The sequence below is a fragment of the Mytilus galloprovincialis genome, chromosome 11 (genome assembly GCF_965363235.1).
Source record: "Mytilus galloprovincialis chromosome 11, xbMytGall1.hap1.1, whole genome shotgun sequence".
NCBI classification, from domain to species: domain Eukaryota; kingdom Metazoa; phylum Mollusca; class Bivalvia; order Mytilida; family Mytilidae; genus Mytilus; species Mytilus galloprovincialis.
The window spans coordinates 58860336-58869502 of record NC_134848.1 but is presented as its reverse complement, the minus strand read 5'-3'; positions in this window follow the sequence as shown (position 1 = coordinate 58869502).

Genomic DNA, 9167 nt, shown 5'->3' with positions numbered 1-9167 from the left:
TCAAACGCCAAATTCCACATCTACCAAAGTTGCTCATCGTTATGCTAAAGTTTCAAAAAATTTGGAGCATTTTGATATTTTTGAAATTTTTGGTGTAGTATCCATGGCAACATAGTAGTTCCAATGAATGCCAAAAATCATCCAAAAGAAGTATATAGTGGGCACCTACATTGTATCAAAATATAATGATTCTGAGTTTAAGCATCTCCAAATTATTCACCAAAACCCAAAAATTTTATTTTTCACATTTGTTCCGTTTCCATGGTAACGGCAGCCATTTTTAATGGTCTTATGACCTACTGCAACCCGGAATTTCGTGTTCCTCATTATAGTCAACTATCATTAAGATTGGTTCCATTGTCTCCAAGAAAACTGCCGGACAAAATCATTGGAAGAATAATAATAATAATAGTAAAGAAACAGAGGAAAAGCAATATGTCACCCGACATTGTCGATCGGGTGACATAATAAGAAAAAAAAGAAACGATGAATAACAATATGTCACCCCAACTCCGTTGAGGGTGCCATAACTAGATTTGCCATTGCAAGCAATAGCGGATGGCACCCTTTCCCCATTGCCAGGCCAGCGTAGTCTACATAAGCTAGGCAAAATTTGTTATAAGTTTCATTAAATTTAAAGCATTTTGAAGTTTTTCATAATTTTGCTGTTCCCATGGTAACGGCGGCCATTTTGAATATTCCAAAGTCATATCCCCGCTGCAATATTTTCCCTCTATAATCATATATACCATCATATACCATTTAATGTCTCTAGAATAAATTTAACATTGATGTTCTGGAATGTTCTGTGAAAATTAAAAGTTTTGACCTTTTTGCATTGTTTCCATGGTAACAACAGATATTTTGGAAATTCCAACGCCATATTCCACCTCTTCCAATGTTGCTCATCGTTACTGTGAAGTTTTATTAAGTTTGGAGCATTTTGATATTTTTGAAATTTTTGGTGTAGTTTCCATGGCAACATAGTAGTTCCAATGAGTGTCAGAATCTTCCAACACCTGTATATAGTGGGCACCTCCATTGTATTAAAATATAATGTTTCTGAGTTCAAGCATATCCAAACAGTTCACCAAAACAAAAACCTGGATTTTTTCACATTTGTTTCGTTTCCATGGAAACGGTAGCCATCTTGAACCATTCCATGCTTGCTGCAACTCTGCACGTGGGGGTCCTTACTATAGTAGAGATCCATCAACATTGGTCCATTGGATTTCGAGAAATCACCTGGACAAAATTTGTTGCAAGAAGAAAAATAAGAAAAAAAAGAAACGTAGAATAACAATATGCCACCCCAACTCCGTTGAGGGTGCCATAACTAGATTTGCGATTGCAAGCAATAGCGGATGGCACCCTTCCCCTATTGCCAGGTGAGCGGTAGTCGTGGTAACGGCAGCCATTTTGGAAATTCCAAACTCAAAAGTCAAGTCTACATCAGCTGAGCAACCTTTGTTTTAAGTTTCAATAAATTTGTAGCATTTTGAAGTTTTTTGTATTTTTGCTGATTCCATGGTTACGGCGGCCATTTTGAATATTCCAAAGTCAAACCCCTGCTGCAATTTTTTTCCTATATAATCATATACAATCATGTTACATTTAATGTCTCTAGAATAAATTAAACATTGATGTTCTAGAATGTTCTGTGAAAATTCAAAGTTTTGACCTTTTTGCATTGTTTCCATGGTAACAACAGCGATTTTGGAAATTCCAACGCAAAATTCCACATCTTCCAATGTTGCTCATCGTTACTGTGAAGTTTCATTAAGTTTGGAACATTTTGAGATTTTTGAATTTTTTGGAGTAGTTTCCATGGCAACATAGTAGTTCCAATGAGTGCCAAAATCATCCAACACCTGTATATAGTGGGCACCTACATTGTATTAAAATATAATGATTCTGAGTTAAATAGTATCCAAAAAGTTCACCAAAACAAAAAACTGGATTTTTTCACATTTGTTCCGTTTCCATGGTAACGGCAGCCATCTTGAAAGTGCCACCCTCAAAAAGCAAATCTTCATTTGGTGGTTAACAATATGGTATAGTTCCATCTTCTTGTGGCCATTCATATGAGAGTTCCAGACTGGACAAAAATGTGTGGAAGAAAAATAATAAAAAAAACAAAAAGAAACGTAGAATAACAATATGTCACCCAAACTCCGTTTAGGGTGCCATAACTAGATTTGCCATTGCAAGCAATAGCGGATGGCACCCTTCCCACATTGCCAGGCGAGCGGCAGCAATCTAGAAAATTCCAAAGTCAAAGTGTGCATCTACACATTCAAATTATCATATTTGTTAAGTTTCATTAAGTTTGGAGCATTTTGAAGTTTTTGACATTTTTGCTGTTTCCATGGTTACGGCGGCCATTTTGAAAATTCCAACTTCAAATATCAACTTTGCTTATGCCAGTGACCATTCCTGTAAAGTTTCATCCAGTTTACAGCATTTTTATTTTTTTTTGAAATTTTTGACCTTTTTGCATTGTTTCCATGGTAACAACAGATATTTTGGAAATTCCAACGCCAAATTCCACATCTTCCAATGTTGCTCATCGTTACTGTAAAGTTTCATGAAGTTTGGAGCATTTTGATATTTTTGAAATTTTTGGTATAGTTTCCATGGCAACATAGTAGTTCCAATGAGTGCCAAAATCATCCAACACCTGTATATGGCCGGCACCTACATTGTATCAAAATATAATGGTGCTGAGTTTAAGCATATCAAAACAGTTCACCAAAACAAAAAACAGGATTTTTTCACATTTGTTTCGTTTCCATGGCAACGGCAGCCATCTTGATGGTGCCATACCCCACTGCACTATAGAATGCGGTGGTCTACATTATGGTATAGTTCCATCAATATTGTTCAAGCCAATTCAGAGAAATAGAATGGACAAAAAAGTGTGGAAGAATAAAAATAATAACTAGATTTGCCATTGCAAGCAATAGCGGATGGCACCCTTTCCCCATTGCCAGGCCAGCGGCAGCCATTGAGAAAATTTTTGCTGTTTCCATGGCAACGGCGGCCATTTTGAAAATTCGAAACTCAAAAGTTTAGTCTACATAAGCTAGGCAAAATTTGATATAAGTTTCATTAAATTTAAAGCATTTTGAATTTTTCATAAGTTTGCTGTTCCCATGGTAACGGTGGCCATTTTGAATATTTCAAAGTCAAACCCCCGCTGCAATTTTTTCCCTCCATAATCATATATACCATCATATACCATTTAATGTCTCTAGAATAAATTTAACATTGATGTTCTGGAATGTTCTGTGAAAATTTAAAGTTTTGACCTTTTTGCATTGTTTCCATGGTAACAACAGATATTTTGGAAATTCCAACGCCAAATTCCTCATCTTCCAATGTTGCTCATCGTTACTGTGAAGTTTCATTAAGTTTTGAGCATTTTGATTTTTTTGAAATTTTTGGTGTAGTTTCCATGGCAACATAGTAGTTCCAATGAGTGCCAAAATCATCCAACACCTGTATATAGTGGGCACCTACATTGTATTAAAATATAATGTTTCTGAGTTCAAGCATATCCAAACAGTTCACCAAAACAAAAAACTGGATTTTTTCACAATTGTTTCGTTTCCATGGCAACGGCAGCCATCTTGATGATGACATACTCCACTGCACTATTTAATGTGGTGGTCAACATTATGGTATAGTTCCATCAATATTGTTCAAGCCAATTTTGAGAAATAGAATGGACAAAAAAGTGTGGAAGAATAAATATAATAATAAGAATAATAAGAAAAAAAGAAACGAACAATAACAGTATGTCACCCCAACTCCGTTGAGGGTGCCATAATAACTAGATTTGTAATTGATAGCAATAACGGATGGCACCCTCGTACCTCCATTGCCAGGCGAGCGACAGCCATTTTGGAAATTCCAAAGTCAAAGAGTGCGTCTACACCTGCAGGTTATCATTTTTGCAAAATTTCATTAAGTTTTGAGCATTTTGAAATTTTGGACAATTTTGCTGTTTCCATGGTTACGGCGGCCATTTTGGAAATTCCAACTTCAAAATGCAACTCCGCACATGACAGTCACTATTCCTGTAAAGTTTCATCTAGTTTGCAGCACATAATTTTTTTTGGAAATTTTGAACATTTGTGCTGCAACCATAGTTACAGTAGATAATTCCAAAATTCTAAAAGCAGACATCTCATTGCCACATGTCATGTTATATATCAATACAGTTTCATTAACTTTGGTGCACTACTCTCTGAGAAAATGCAGATTTTATGCATTTTTCCATAGGGTCAATGCAAAACTTGGCCCTAGTTTCCGTGACAACGGCGGCCATTTTGAACTATCAAATATTGTCTTGACATCTTGGCATACTGGAGAACATTTTCATAAAGTTTCATGTCTCTAGAATAAATTTAACATTGATGTTCTGGAATGTTCTGTGAAAATTCAAAGTTTTGACCTTTTTGCATTGTTTCCATGGTAACAACAGATATTTTGGAAATTCCAACGCCAAATTCAACATCTTCCAATGTTGCTCATCGTTACTGTGAAGTTTCATGAAGTTTGGAGCATTTTGATATTTTTGAAATTTTTGGTGTAGTTTCCATGGCAACAGAGTAGTTCCAATGAGTGCCAAAATCATCCAACACCTGCATATGGCCGGCACCTACATTGTATCAAAATATAATGTTTCTGAGTGAAAGCATTTCCAAACAGTTCACCAAAAGAAAAAACTGGATTTTTTCACATTTGTTCTGTTTCCATGGAAACGGTAGCCATCTTGAACCATTCCATGCTTACTGCAACTCTGCATTTGGGGGTCCTTACTATAGTAGAGTTCCATCAACATTGGTCCATTGGATTTCGAGAAATCACCTGGACAAAATTTGTTGCAAGAAGAAAAATAAGAAAAAAAAGAAACGTAGAATAACAATATGTCACCCCAACTCCGTTGAGGGTGCCATAATAATAATAATAAGAAGAAAAAAAGAAACGAACAATAACAATATGTCACCCCAACTCCGTTGAGGGTGCCATAATAAGAAAAAAAGAAACGAACAATAACAATATGTCACCCCAACTCCGTTGAGGGTGCCATAATAATACGAAAAGCGAATTAAAGTTTTTTTCTTTCATAAATTCAATGAAGACGATACGTGTGTTGGTTGATTGATGGTTTGTGATCATGATTGATCAATCAATCAATTGATCGATCGTTTGATTGATTGATTAATCGAATGATTGACAGTTTGTAAAAATAGCGATGGGACGTTTATTTCGGATTCTGCACTTGATTGATTACTTGTTTGATATCAACACTTGATTGATTGATCGATCGATCAATCTGTAATCATGATTTAATCCATGTGATCATGATTTGATCACTCTGATAATGATTTGGTTGATTGATCAATACTTTCTAATGATTGACAGTTTGTAAAAATAGCGATGGGACGTTTATTTCGGATACTGCAATTGATTGATTACTTGTCTGATATCAACACTTGATAGATTGATCGATCGATCAATCTCTAATCATGATTTAATCAATGTGATCATGATTTGATCACTCTGATCATGATTTGGTTGATTGATCAATACTTTCTATAGCCGAAAATGATATATTTTGCATGGTTTTTTTCTTCATTTTCTATATGTTTCGTGCTGTTCAGTGACAAATATATCACGCACAATTGTACATGTAGTATTGAGAACAACTTTTACATCCGAAAAAAAAATGAATTGCGACTGAGTTATTCTAACACTAGATTTGCTATTGCTAGCAATAGCTGAGGATGGCACCCCGTACTGCACATGGTCACAGTAGCATCAATACTTATGAGTGTACAAAAGTCAAATATCTATTATACATGTGGGAATCAGCATTTCTTCACACACACGACAACAACCCCCCCCCTTTTTTTCTCTTCCGTTGAATACGTTTCAGTTCTATACATAGTTTGAGAATCCTTTTAAATCTAAAATTAGACACGCGCGCAAGTAGGAAGGTGGTGTCACGTGATACTCAAGGATATTATCGTGGACTTAGCATATTAATATTCTTTCTAGAGGGGACGTTGGACAGACAACACGTGTATATATTGACGGAGCGGCGTACTAACTGTTCAATTTATTCTTCAATAGCTCGCGTATCACACAATACATGTAACTTATCGTGTACAATTAAATTACATGTTTATCGATTGATTTCAGCTAATGTGTAGATTTTAACAGGTGTGTCATTCACGGATATGTACTTTACCGCAAGTGCAGAAATGTCAGTAATATGTACTCTGAGTGTTTCTCATTCTGTCGGTGGCGATTTTCTCTTAAAAGCGCGATTTTTGTATAGAAAAGAAGCACGTTAAATAAAATACATATTTTTATTCTAGCATATTCTAGTACAGGTCAGCAGTACAGCATTACGTGCACATACTCCTGATTACGATATGCGTGGAATTGTTGTTATATTTTTAAAAAAAATGCAGCTTAAGAGTGTTTTCCCGTAGGGTCAATTTTAAACTTTTGTCCAGTTTCCATGGCAATGGCGGCCATTTTGGAATTTCCTAATATGGTCATAACATGTAGGCATACCAATATATCATCTAATGTCTCTAGAACAAATTTAACATTGATGTTCTGGAATGTTCTGTGAAAATTCAAAGTGTTGACCTTTTTGCATTGTTTCCATGGTAATAACAGATATTTTGGAAATTCCAACGCCAAATTCCACATCTTCCAATGTTGCTCATCGTTACTGTGAAGTTTCATTAAGTTCGGAACATTTTGAGATTTTTGAAATTTTTGGTGTTGTTTCCATGGCAACATAGTAGTTCCAATGAGTGCCAAAATCATCCAAACACCTGTATATAGTGGGCACCTACATTGTATTAAAATATAATGTTTCTGAGTGAAAGCATTTCCAAACAGTTCACCAAAAGAAAAAACTGGATTTTTTCACATTTGTTCTGTTTCCATGGAAACGGTAGCCATCTTGAACCATTCCATGCTTACTGCAACTCTGCATTTGGGGGTCCTTACTATAGTAGAGTTCCATCAACATTGGTCCATTGGATTTCGAGAAATCACCTGGACAAAATTTGTTGCAAGAAGAAAAATAAGAAAAAAAAGAAACGTAGAATAACAATATGTCACCCCAACTCCGTTGAGGGTGCCATAATAATAATAATAAGAAGAAAAAAAGAAACGAACAATAACAATATGTCACCCCAACTCCGTTGAGGGTGCCATAATAAGAAAAAAAGAAACGAACAATAACAATATGTCACCCCAACTCCGTTGAGGGTGCCATAATAATACGAAAAGCGAATTAAAGTTTTTTTCTTTCATAAATTCAATGGAGACGATACGTGTGTTGGTTGATTGATGGTTTGTGATCATGATTGATCAATCAATCAATTGATCGATCGTTTGATTGATTGATTAATCGAATGATTGACAGTTTGTAAAAATAGCGATGGGACGTTTATTTCGGATTCTGCACTTGATTGATTACTTGTTTGATATCAACACTTGATTGATTGATCGATCGATCAATCTGTAATCATGATTTAATCCATGTGATCATGATTTGATCACTCTGATAATGATTTGGTTGATTGATCAATACTTTCTAATGATTGACAGTTTGTAAAAATAGCGATGGGACGTTTATTTCGGATACTGCAATTGATTGATTACTTGTCTGATATCAACACTTGATAGATTGATCGATCGATCAATCTCTAATCATGATTTAATCAATGTGATCATGATTTGATCACTCTGATCATGATTTGGTTGATTGATCAATACTTTCTATAGCCGAAAATGATATATTTTGCATGGTTTTTTTCTTCATTTTCTATATGTTTCGTGCTGTTCAGTGACAAATATATCACGCACAATTGTACATGTAGTATTGAGAACAACTTTTACATCCGAAAAAAAAATGAATTGCGACTGAGTTATTCTAACACTAGATTTGCTATTGCTAGCAATAGCTGAGGATGGCACCCCGTACTGCACATGGTCACAGTAGCATCAATACTTATGAGTGTACAAAAGTCAAATATCTATTATACATGTGGGAATCAGCATTTCTTCACACACACGACAACAACCCCCCCCCTTTTTTTCTCTTCCGTTGAATACGTTTCAGTTCTATACATAGTTTGAGAATCCTTTTAAATCTAAAATTAGACACGCGCGCAAGTAGGAAGGTGGTGTCACGTGATACTCAAGGATATTATCGTGGACTTAGCATATTAATATTCTTTCTAGAGGGGACGTTGGACAGACAACACGTGTATATATTGACGGAGCGGCGTACTAACTGTTCAATTTATTCTTCAATAGCTCGCGTATCACACAATACATGTAACTTATCGTGTACAATTAAATTACATGTTTATCGATTGATTTCAGCTAATGTGTAGATTTTAACAGGTGTGTCATTCACGGATATGTACTTTACCGCAAGTGCAGAAATGTCAGTAATATGTACTCTGAGTGTTTCTCATTCTGTCGGTGGCGATTTTCTCTTAAAAGCGCGATTTTTGTATAGAAAAGAAGCACGTTAAATAAAATACATATTTTTATTCTAGCATATTCTAGTACAGGTCAGCAGTACAGCATTACGTGCACATACTCCTGATTACGATATGCGTGGAATTGTTGTTATATTTTTAAAAAAAATGCAGCTTAAGAGTGTTTTCCCGTAGGGTCAATTTTAAACTTTTGTCCAGTTTCCATGGCAATGGCGGCCATTTTGGAATTTCCTAATATGGTCATAACATGTAGGCATACCAATATATCATCTAATGTCTCTAGAACAAATTTAACATTGATGTTCTGGAATGTTCTGTGAAAATTCAAAGTGTTGACCTTTTTGCATTGTTTCCATGGTAATAACAGATATTTTGGAAATTCCAACGCCAAATTCCACATCTTCCAATGTTGCTCATCGTTACTGTGAAGTTTCATTAAGTTCGGAACATTTTGAGATTTTTGAAATTTTTGGTGTTGTTTCCATGGCAACATAGTAGTTCCAATGAGTGCCAAAATCATCCAAACACCTGTATATAGTGGGCACCTACATTGTATTAAAATATAATGGTTCTGAGTTAAAGCCTATCCAAATAGTTCACCAAAACAAAAAACGGGAT